Source organism: Rhodamnia argentea, chromosome 1 (assembly GCF_020921035.1).
Source record: "Rhodamnia argentea isolate NSW1041297 chromosome 1, ASM2092103v1, whole genome shotgun sequence".
Taxonomy (NCBI): domain Eukaryota; kingdom Viridiplantae; phylum Streptophyta; class Magnoliopsida; order Myrtales; family Myrtaceae; genus Rhodamnia; species Rhodamnia argentea.
The window spans coordinates 19495589-19504668 of record NC_063150.1 but is presented as its reverse complement, the minus strand read 5'-3'; the positions used below and the strand labels follow the sequence as shown (position 1 = coordinate 19504668).

Below are 9080 nucleotides of genomic sequence, written 5' to 3'. Positions count from 1 at the left end.
ATTATGGAAGTCCTCAAGCTCAGCTACGATCATCTTGCGTCACGGTTAAAGCATTGTTTTGCATATTGTGCGTTGTTTCCAAAAGATTATGTCTTTGATAAACAGACAATGATACAGCTGTGGATGGCACAAGGTTTTGTCGAGTCATTGGATGGGAATGAGGACCTAGAAGAGATTGGCGATTGTTATGTCTCGGACCTACCGTGTAGGTCATTCTTTGAAGTTAAAGAGATCGATTATGATACAGGGGAGGTGAAAATGTTCAAGATGCACGATCTCATGCACGATCTTGCCTTGAAAGTAGCAGGAGATGAGTGCAAGATGGTTAATCTCAATGAAGGTGGCATTGTTCGAGGAATTCGGCATGCATCATTTGCTTCACAATCATCCTCGCTACAAGAAGGGACCTCTCTACTTGAAGGGACCAATCTACGAACATTTCTCTCCTTGAAGAACTTGTCTCAAAATGAATATTATTGGATTTTCTCCCAGTTTAGGCATTGCAGAGCATTGGTGCTGGGCTATGCAGATTTTTGTATCCCTCCTTCCTTTGGGAGTCGGTTGAAGTACTTAAGATTCCTTGATGTTTCTGAAAACCTATTCATTAAGAGTTTGCCAGATTCAATCACGGATTTGTTGAACTTGCAGACCCTTAAACTCTCTGGTTGCAAGAAACTTACAACACTTCCAAGAGATCTGAAAAAACTGGTCAACCTTAGACACCTTTTGATTGAGCGGTGTGACTCACTAAGCCACATGCCATGCGGGTTAAACCATTTGTCTTCGCTTCAAACTTTATCCCAATTCATCGTGCAAAAGATAGATCATAATGTGGCAGGTGGTGTGGGGAGAGTAGATGATCTGGGTGGGTTAAACAAATTGGGCGGGTCCATTACTCTTGGAAAGTTGGAGTTCCTTCAGATGGCACCGAGCAAAGGTCACTTGAGGGAAAAGCAGCGTCTCCGTTCCTTGACGTTAGAGTGGTCGTGGAGGCAGCAAGACGACAGGAGTGAGAACGATGAATTGATCATGTGGGAAAACCTAAGACCGCACCCAAATTTGGCCCGGTTGACCATATCCTTTTGTATGAGTAGGAGCCCGCCAAGATGGCTTTCCTTCATTAGGAATCTTGTTGACCTTAAGCTCTGCGGATGTAGAAGATGGAAGTACTTGCCACCCCTGAGTGAACTCCCTTCCCTAAGGAAATTGAATCTCATGGGCTTAGATGAATTGGAGTTCATCCAAGAGGTAAGGGACCCGGAGCAATCTAATTTTGTACACCTCTTCTTTGCATCCCTAGAGACACTGTTCCTCTGCAATTGTCGCAACGTGAAAGGATGGTGGGGAAGAAGGCAAATGCTTGGAGCAGATCAGGATCATCGGCAGTACGATTCACAGTCATCATTCCCAAAACTTTCCTTCGTGCAAATACAGGGTTGTCCCCACCTAAATTCCTTGCCATTGTTCCCCCGGATAGAAATGTTGAAATTAAAGGGAGTCAGCAGGAAGTTATTGGAACAACAAGCGATGGCCGTTCCTAATTGTCCATCAGAAGCAGCAGTAGCTTCCACATTCATCCCTCTCTCTAAACTAAAGAATCTTGATTTTATTGGTGGGACGGATTTGGAGCACTCGATGCTGGAGACTCTACTTCGATTGCTCGGTAATCTCGAGTCCATGAACCTCGTTAGTTGCATCAAACTAAGGAGTCTCTCTTGTGGCATGCAATACCTGTCGTCACTCCAGCACCTCGCCATTTGGGGTTGTGAAGAACTGGATTTGTCGAGCCACGATGATGAGCATGGTAACCAGTGGCGATCTCTTGTGAATCTCCGTGGTCTTACAATCGGGCGACTTCCGAAACTTGTGGCGTTACCCGAGGGGATTCAACATGTCAGCACTCTGCAATATCTCAATATTCATTCTTGTGAAAATCTGACGAGTTTAGCGGAATGGATTGGCAATTTCTCTTCGCTCCAAGAGCTTCAAATTATCAACTGTCCACGTTTAACGTGTTTGCCTGATGGGATGCGCCATCTCACCTCATTGAAGGAATTAAGAATTGCTAGATGTCCTGCTCTAGAAGAAAGGTGCCAAACGAAAAGCAGTGCAGATTGGGAAAGGATTGCGCACGTTTCGTGCTTATTATTTGAAGAAGACCTTTTAGACTGAAGGATATATCGATCAGTACGCAGGCCTCCAGTCCAGTGGCGGGGGTATACCAATAAGAGAAAACAAGAAATGGATGTCTCATCAGATGACGCTGGCCTTCAAAATCCACGGAAGATTTCGAACCATTTTGTAAATGTTTTTTGTGGTGGAGATTGGGAGATTGATTTGACTTTTGTCAAATGTTAAAGCGTTTACTATACTAACTGTTGAGTCTTTTGACAATATAAATGTGAACAATTCTAGATAAAGCAATACTGTTTTCGTCACACCCCAAATCCAATAAGAACAGGGGATGACACTGCCTGTTATCAAGATACGACATTGGAGTTTCTATAATCCGTCAACAAGAATAATAGTAACTTAGAATTCAGCTAAACTCGACAACTATCAACAGACATATATCTGTATCCACGACTCTCTCAGACCATACCTCAAATTCAACTCCCAAAGTCTCTGTTGATAGCGCTTTCATGCTATCGATCGCTAACCAAGAAACCTGAAATGCATGTAAGATAAGAGGGATGAGAGACAGAGAGAAGGGTCATTGCGTACATAACTCTTTCTCATGCGAGGCGGCAGGTCTCCAGTGAAGATGCGGTGAATATGGTGAGACAATTGGCATTAAAGGAGGGATTGATGGTACTTTTCCCCCCGACATCTGCTGCATCCTTAGTTTTAAGAAGCAATCGCGTTTTGCAATTGTCATGGTCAGAGACAATCGATGTCTGCTTGCTGAGGTAATTTAGAGAAGCAATCTACCTCACACTGGTTGGAATATCTTTGGGAGCTAACACTGTCGCCGCCCTCAGACTCGCACAGAGGCCAGAGAACAAAGGCAGGCTTATTGTGGTAAGCAAGATGCGCTTCCTAGAGCTGTTGAACAAATTAGTTTCCTCTGGGGCGCGGTTTCTCGCTACGCAGCCTGTGGTTGTAATGACGGGTTTGTCATTGTTTGTCGTTTCAGACCATTCATCTGAGCTTTGGGGAAAGATATTTGTCATCGGTCCTGTTCCAGGAGTTGAGGGATGAGGCCGAGAAGATGCAAACAGTGTCGGTTGGCTGAGGCGGGTTCTTCACTAGGAGAATCTGCACAGCATTTTCATTAAGCCAAAGATGAAGGAAATGCTTGCGCGAACATGTCGTTCTTGCAGCAAAACATGGGTCTCTGGTCACTCTTGCCTCCATGTACTTGTGATTCTGTTGTATTGTAACCATTTGAACTAAATGTTGAATTTTCATCTCAAATAGTAAGCGCACGGCCGATATTACACATGCCACTCATCTGTTGCCGGTGGTTAACTGCCAAGCATTCAATGTCATACAGCATTGCGGGCCTTATTGTTGTTCAATGGAGCTTTCCCTTACGCTTGCGATGTGGCATTCGGTTCTAGGGAAACAAAGTACAATTTTTTTTTTAAATCTATTGCATTGGTACCGATTCAAGACTAAACCTTTCAATTGGATAAATTCAGTCTTAAACATTTTCACGTTGGAACCAATTAAGTCCGTTTTGCCAATTTTGGTCGAAAATTGCTGATGTGGATACCAGACATTCTACTTGGCATGGTCGGTGCTAATTTGAACATTTTTAATACTATTCAAAAAAATTTAGTAATTTTTTGAATTTTTATTTTTATTTATTTTATTCTGTTTTTTATTTTTTGCTTTTTCATTTTAGCCGATGAGGGTCGCAGCCCTTGCCGACCAAAATGAAGGAGAAAAAAATAAAATAAATAATGGAAAATAAAATAAAGAACTATATAAAAATTAGAAAAATTATGAAAGAAATTGTTGAAGTTATCATTGTTTTATCTAGTATCAACCTCATTTGATGTTAAAAAGATCTTTTACACAAAGGTAGGAAGGTTGGCTAGAGATTTCTTGTAAAAAATGTCTACATCAGCACATGACATGCCACGTAGAATATTCGGTATCCACATCAACGATTTTCGACCAAAATTAACGTGACGGACTAAATTGGTATCAATGTGAAAATATTTAGGACTAAATTGATTCAGTTGAAATGTTTATGACTGAATCGATATCAATATAATATGTTGAAGACTTTTTTGGTACTTTTTCCTTTCTTGCATAAAATTGAGTTGCTTACTTTTCTATCCTAATCAATGTCATTGGAAGTTTTCCCTAACTAATCAAATAACACACCTCCGTTTTGACAAGTATGTAAAGACTGTTCCACTTGCATCCCAGATGCTTGACGTGAGAAAGCACCAAAAACTCGAAATGGTTAAAGAATTGAAAGTTGAAAGGGCAAGATATAGGTTTGAAGAAGAGATTGGTAATTCTGTACCACTATCTGACGAAGGGGTCTCGTTGGAATTAGGGCATAAAGCGTAAGATCGCCTTTTCAGTCTAAGCTCCGTCGATATATGTGTTAGTTGCAGGAGATTGCAAATTTCTTTCATTTACTATTTCTTTTTGAGTTAATATCACAAAGAAACTCAAACATGTACACTTATAATAAATTTATTTCAAATTATATTTTTTATCACAATAAATCTAAGCTGATACAATTGTGACAAATTTATCTCAAATTAATTTTGTAATCACTAAAAATCCCAAAGTGGTACAGAAGCGGTACAAATCAGACGAATTTACCTTCCATTAATTTCGGTTAAATTGGATTAATATCACGAAAAATCCTAAACCGGTACACTTGCGATAAACAGATGGTAAAAATTCCAAACCGGTACGCATGTTAACCGCCACATGTAATCTAACTCAGTAATTTGACATAAGATTTAACGGAAACTAATGGATGATAAATTTACCACGGGTGTTTCGGTTGAAAATTTTTGATGATAAAAAAATTAGTTTGTGAATAAATTTGTGACATTTATACTAGTTTAGAGTTTTTCGTAGTATTAACCCTTTCTTTTTTTCCACCCTCATACAATGAGACTTTGAACTTAATTAGCAATACACCTTGAAACAGGCATCGGAAAAACCTGATCCACCACCTAACGTACGTTGTGCACCTCTCTTTGAATTTGCCGGAAATCTCCTATTCATATCAACACTAGAGAGCATTTCATGGACAGTCTGTTTCTACTCATCAACTCTTGGATTACCTACACAACTTTGTTAGACTGTTTTCATTTGGAAACGGGTCTCAATGTGTTATCAAACGCTTTGCTTTTGCCACATCCTTTTTTTGACCCATAGTCTTTGGGGTCTTTTCCTCTTTTCTCGATTCCCCTTTCTTCCGAACCCGACGTGTCTTTCGCACCACCTAACAATTTGCACATGCTTTTCTTCTCGTTTGTCAATTCCATTCCCACTTGCCATAATTTGATTTCTTCATCGGAGACCATCAACGTTAAGCACACCAACAAGAAGAAGGCGGGCTATATAAAAAATGGCAGAAGCAGTGCTCTATAACCACACCACCGACATACTGAAATTGGCCGGTTCCATAACCTCTTCGAAGATCCAACTTGTACGTGGTGCGAGAGATGAGCTCCAAAGCCTTAAGGATACGGTCGAGACCATCCAAGCTATGCTCTCGGATGCCGAGAAGCAGCGATAGCACCAACACCAGGTCAAGCACTGGCTCAAGAGGCTCAAAGACATAATGCTCGAAGTATAGGACTTGCTCGATGATGTTGCGACTGAAGATCCGAGGCGGAAAGTCACTTCCAGCAACAAGATGTTAAAAGAGGTATGCATTTTCTTCTCCAAATCAAATCAGCTTGCACACCGCCTCAAAGTGGCTCATAAGATTTGAGAACTTAGGAAGAAACTGGATCAGATTAGATATGATAAGGACTTCCATTTAGAGCCGCGTCCGAGCGAGACAACCATTGCTATGGTGAGGAGGAGGACAACTCACTCTTTCTTGTGCGAGGAAGAAACAATTGGCAGAGAAGATGACAAGAGGCGGATCATCAAGCATCCGTTTGACTCCTCCTCCGGAGAGTGTTTCTGTTGTTTCTATTGTCGGGATAGGCGGACTTGGGAAAACCGCGCTTACTCAGCTGGTATACAACGATGACAAGGTGAAAGACTCTTTCATCCTTAAGATGAGGGTGTGTGTATCCGATGTCTTCGATGAGAATTTGATCATCAAAGAAATGCGGAAATCTGCCCAAGATGGCAGCCAAGGGGACCCCGAGATGAGAAATCTACGAGGCATTGAGAATAAGTCTAAGGATCGGTGCGAGAGGCTCCTTCGTAAGGTACTAGATGGGAAGAAATACTTGCTTGTTTTGGATGACTTGTGGAATGAAGATCGCCATACATGGTCGGAGCTCTGACGTTTGCTTATGGGTGGTTCATGGGGGAGTAAGATACTTGTTACCACGCGCAATCTGTCGGTCGTGTAGGCTACGGATGTGAGATCTGTTATTCACATTCTACGTGGCTCTGAAGATAATGGTGGGAATTATTCAAGAAAATGGCTTCTGGAGATGGGGAAGAATAAGTAGACCCAAGACTGGAGGAGATAGGTCAAGACATAGTTCAAAAATGTGGCGGCATTCCCCTTGCCATCGAACCTGTTAGAAGTATCAATGGCAAAGTGGTCTTTAGGATTCTTAGGGTTTATTGGATTACCATTGTATAAATACTATCTTTTGCTGAATACTATAATTATCTTTTTCCTCTAACATGGTATCATAGCAACAAAAATTCTAAACCCTAAAAAAGTCGCTTACCACGATTCACCACTAATCACCTCCATCAACCACTCACCGTCGACCACCGATCAACCTTCTTTAACCACTCACCGCTGACCACCAACCAACCCCTTCTCCCCGGAACCTTTAGATTTAGCATCGCCTAGGCCCGGCGAGCTTGGATCCGGTGTTGCCGAGATCCGGCGAGCCTTGTCGGGGTGTCATTTAGGCCTGCGAGCCTTGCCAGGGCTTCGCCTGATGTCGCCTAGGCCCGATAAGGCCAAATCTGGCATCGGCAAGACCCAACGATCCCTGAAGAGACGTCACCCAACATCACCCAAGCCGGCAAGTCCAAATCCAGCACTGTCCATCGTTGGGGAGCCTTGCGGGGACGTCGTCCAGCATCGGTGAGGCGTTGTCCATAGTCAGCGAGCCATATTCAGCATCCTACCTATCATTTTTTGACCCCACAGCACCTACGTCTCTTGGTTATGACCCACAAGTTTGTTTTTTTGGCGGATTGATGGTTATTGAACTTCACAGTGGGAGTTTTGAAGTGTTATTTGTTGATTAGGCTTGATAATTATGTGGATAGCTCTTAATTGGAGATATGGATGTGTTTATGGAATGTTTTTGAATTTTTTGGAGCTTATGCAAAGCTGATTAGGTGAATTTTGGAGATTTTGGAGTTGATTATTTGGGGCTTTGGTGGATTGATGCAATATTTTTCAATTGTGGTGGATTATTGAATTATTAGGGATGGGTGATCCAAGTAAAATTGAGGGTAGTTATGAGAAGAGTGATACTGTGACAACCGAGATAATTTCCTCTTCGTCTTCTCGAATTACTAATAAGAAGGTTGAGGGTATTACCAACTTTCAACAATGGAAGAAGATTGTTAAGTTCGTTTTGACAGGTAAAAATCAGCGTATACACTTGACTGGAACTAAGCCTGCTAATGATGCAAATTGGGATGTTATTGATACATGTCTTTTGGGTAAGCTTTTGAACTCTATGGAGAGTAATATTGTAGACTTGGCAACTCATATTGATATAGTCAAGGACTTGTGGGAATATTTAGATGTATTGTATACTGGCCAGAACAATATTTCTAGGATATATGAACTATCACGGGAGTTTCATCGATCCGAGAGTAAGGGTCATTCCATTGATCAATACTTCGCTGATTTTAATAGAATGTATGAAGAGTTGAATGCTCTTCTTTTTATTTCTTCTAATGCCGAACAAATGCGACTCCAAAGAGAACAGTTGGCTGTAATGAATTTCTAGGAGGTCTTAATCTGGCCTATGATGCTGTTTGGTCTCAAATTCTTGGAGGAGAGATTATTGCGTCACTTAGGGATACATATACTCGAGTTCTTTGAGTATTCCGTGATTCTTCTCAGAGCACTACAGCTGTGGTTGATAGTTCAGCTCTTGTCTCTCAATATCGAACTAGTGGAGGTAGGGGTGATGACGGAAATTGTGGAGGATATAATGATCGTGGTGGCCATAGTAATCAAGGCACAGGAATAGGAAGAGGCCAAGGACAAAGATAGCTTTACGGATAGCCCCAAACTTCTACCGAGAGCTCATGGACTATTCGGACTTGTCATTATTGTGGAAAACCAGGCCATAATCAGAAATTTTGCTACAAGTTACATGATAGATCGGGACAACAACAACAACAACAACAGTTTGCAAATGCTGCGTCTAGCGGTGACTCTTTGTCCCTACCACGGTCTTCTCAAGGCAATGTAGTGGTTTTGTCCGATGACGAATTTGCACGGTACAACCAGTCACAAATTTCATAGCCTACTTCGTCTTCCATTGCTATTCTAGTCCAGACAGGTAATGCTACTAAATGCAATTCAGCTAGTTCTCGCCCTTGGGTCATTGATTCGGGACCATCCGATCATATGTCAAGTCTTTCAGGTATATTTTCCTCTCTTATTCCGTCATCATCAATAGTTATTTTAGCTAATGGTTCATCTACACATGTTAAGGGAGTTGGTACAGTTCATTCAACTCCTTCATTGCCTTTGATCTCGATGCTTTATCTTTCACAATTTTCATTTAATCTCATGTCTGTTAGTAAGTTAACTAAAACCTTTCAGTGTTTAGTAACATTCTATCCCGATTATTGTATATTTTAGGATCTAGCTACAAAGAGGACGATTGATAAAGGACGTGAGGAAGGGGGACTGTATGTGCTTGAAGACTCAACTTCCTTTGCATGTTATGGTGTTACTTCTCTACACCGGATCTATT

At 41.5% G+C, this 9080-nt stretch overlaps 1 long non-coding RNA gene across 1 annotated transcript; it reads left to right on the top strand.

The window, feature by feature from the left end:
• The first annotated feature begins 2794 nt into the window (after nt 1–2794).
• LOC115753978 lies at nt 2795–3417 on the top strand. Its single transcript, XR_004016931.2, has 2 exons — nt 2795–3021; nt 3137–3417. It is a non-coding gene; the product is annotated as an uncharacterized LOC115753978 (long non-coding RNA).
• Nucleotides 3418–9080: the final 5663 nt, after the last annotated feature.